Raw genomic sequence first — 3,258 nt, 5'->3', positions numbered from 1 at the left:
TCTCCCAGCTTCCACTTAGGCAGTCATTTAACATTACTTTCCTTCAGATATTGATATCTGTCATTGTACAAACGTCGCCGTGTTTTTACTTGTCTTCCTAAAATACAATACACTGCTTTGCATCCATTTTATTAAATCAAGTGAGATTCGTTAGAAACTTTGACCAGATGCTGAAATTGCTGGTCAACTCAGTGGGGTACAAACAGGTACCTCCCCTCTCGTGATGGGGCCCGCGAAGTGTTTGAAACCACAGGTCCAGAAAGTCTTGTAAAACCTTACCACTCCCCTCCTAATGCTCCTGTGGTTGCACCGAGCCGCTCTTACCATGAGGAAAGCCTGGGATGATATCCACTGGTGGAGTACAAGAACCAGTTGAACTTGCATGTGCTGAAATACTGCAGAAAAACTACACTGTGATGTGACACCCACTTCACGGGTATGGCCAGACTATGCCCTAGCTCTTCCCCAGCCTAGACTCACAGATTTTCTTTCCAGATAACCAGGAGACAAGGACAGAGAATGGAGGATGTCTAGATTTCACCCTAGATGAGTCTAGGAGCATGTGCCTCCTCCACCTGTGAAATGCAGGGAAATGATCCTGCGTTCCAGCGTTACTGCTGCTCTGTGTTGCCTGCTACAACATTGACTGAAAACATGCCTGGATTTTAAAAGTAGTAGTCTGGAAAAAGGCTGATGTCTTGCTCTCAGTGTATGAATGTGCCTCTGAGTGAAAAAAGTGACATTCAGAAATATGGGTAGAGAAGGGACACTTGGTAACAATACTGCAGGGCTTTTCTTTGTATTTTAAGCATGTTATCTCTGGGAGTTCTCTGGCAATTAGAGTGGTCAAAAACCTGAAACTTTAGCCTTAGGCGCTGAGGGAGGTAACAGGGCACCTACTTCAGTCTTCAGAAGTTAGTCCCAAGTAGCAGCCTCCATCCCAGTCCCCTGGGATAAGGATGAGTGCAGTGGAGATATGAACAGGGCATTAGAGACATCACTATAATTGGTGAGTGATCTCTCCCTGTCCTTATCTCGACCCAGGAGCCTTTTGTCAAATTTTCCCTCCCCTGTCCAGCTGAGGAGGGCAGTGATGGAGCAGCTTTGGTGGGCACCTGGCATCCAGCCAGGGTCAACCCACCACCGGAGTATTACTGTATTTATGTTTAGGCATTGGTAGCTGGTGATAGAGACTACAAAATATCAATCTAATACCTAATATAACTTTTATTCAAACTATTTATAGCAATCACATTTATTTCTTATTGTTACCCTGAAGTGAAAATGCTCAGTTTCAGATTTGACTGCAGTGCATTTACTGCAGGAGAAATAAATAATTCAGTTGGTATTTCTAAAAATATAATCAGTTGATGAGTCAGAGGAGAATTTCGTTTTCCTAAATGTTAAGGCTGGAAGATTAGGATTATGATGATCGGTTGTGTCTGCCCTGTGACTCTGTCATGTCTTAGGACTCTGCCTGGTAATTTTTGTGTCAGTTTGTAATTAGCTGGAAGATTGTTCAGACAAGACGGAACAAAGGGCCTAAATGACATTCTTGCAATTTGCTGAATGTTGTTTCACACAACATAAACAAAAGGTACACCCCGCCGACAAGCCTGCGTCTGGTGATTCATCACTTTAATTTAAAAATGTAAGACAATTAACATTTACTAATGGGGTAATTTCTGATATCTCAGTGTACATTTTTAGAACATCGTACATAACTGTAAACCGCTATATATATGTGTGTGTATATATATATCTAAGGCAATGAAACATATTTCTATTTATGGGAATCCAAGTCTTACCAAGAACCTGTATCAGCCATGTGAAATGTGAAAATAGACAAGGAAGCAGCTGGGATAAGATGAAAAGGCATAAACTAATCAAACTCTACATTACAATAAAAGCTGCCATGAAAGAGGAAACGGAAAACCAAAAATGAACAGCAACTGAGCAAAAGATCAATATTTTATTGACTGGAAAATAGACGGCTATGTACTTGTTGGTCAGTCATCGTCCATATTGATTTTGTGCCACTGCAGTTCAGCTCTGGCTTAGCTATGCATACATACTCTTTTTTTTTCTTTTTCTTTTTTTCATTTTTCTACCTAAAGTAATGGCTGTCCTCAGTGAATAACGCTTACTCAAGTCAGTCAAATAACTATGCACTTAAGGTCAGAGTCTAAAGGAGAACTAATGACTTGAATACGTGCGAGATGAGGACTAAACTGGTGCTGAGCAGTGCAGAATCTGCCATTCTTAATATCACTGTACCATTCACAATGGCCCGGTACAGACACCATCACATGAATCAGGCCACTGTCACAGAGGGTATGGAAGAAGAGAAATGCTTCTAACTCAGCTCTAGCTGACCTTTAGTCATAGACACTTGGGTACTGAAGCTCAGCAGGCAGATACCACCTTCTCAAAGCCAGCTACCTAGAAACTAATACCTTGTACTAGTAGCGAGGACTGCTTAGCTTGCAACAACATTACCAACTCTTGACATAATATTGGCAAATGCATGCAGCAAATGGCAAAAATGAATTGGGTATCGGTTCTGAAGAGCTTACAGTCTACTGTAGACAAGGAGACATTTACAAGAAAAGGGGTAAACTGTGAATCAAAGATCTAGCGGGGTGGAAAAGGTAAGGCCATTAACAGTGCTTTGGTGGCTGGCAAATGGGTTTTGAAGGAGGGAAAAGGACAAGGTTAAAGGGACAAGAATGAGTTGGCTCTTGTGTCTACTAATAAAAATACATATTTTACACGTGTATTTGAAGGCCTAGTGAAGACAATGGAGATAGAATCTTAAGGCTTATTAGCTATGGGCAAAGAGTACATCAGCACTATGCAATCTTGGGCAATTCTCACCTCTTACAGTAGTTGAAATACGGGTTTCTTTATGTTCTAAAGCAGTTATGCCTGAAAAATTAAGTACAGTTAACCAATTTTGGGCAAGGACCTGTCACTCCTTTTTTTTGATGACTAAAGACTACGTTTCTGAGGAGCAATCTTAGTAAGGAGAGCAAAATGACCTTTTTTCCCTTTATCTAGCCCTGGAATGGGTGTCTCTGACTCAGTGGCCCTCTGTGTAAAAGTTCTCTATCCTCCTCCTTTCTACCTGCTTTGTCAACAGCTTTTTTGCCCAAAGTATGGAGGAAGTTGATATTTACAAGTTGTTCTCATCAATGTTATGATCCAATAGGAAAATGCATACGCCCAGCTTTCCACACCGAGATCTGTATCTGTGAA

The sequence above is a fragment of the Cariama cristata genome, unplaced genomic scaffold, assembly GCF_000690535.1.
Source record: "Cariama cristata isolate BGI_N322 unplaced genomic scaffold, ASM69053v1 scaffold7814, whole genome shotgun sequence".
NCBI classification, from domain to species: domain Eukaryota; kingdom Metazoa; phylum Chordata; class Aves; order Cariamiformes; family Cariamidae; genus Cariama; species Cariama cristata.
Note: the sequence above shows the minus strand (reverse complement) of the source record.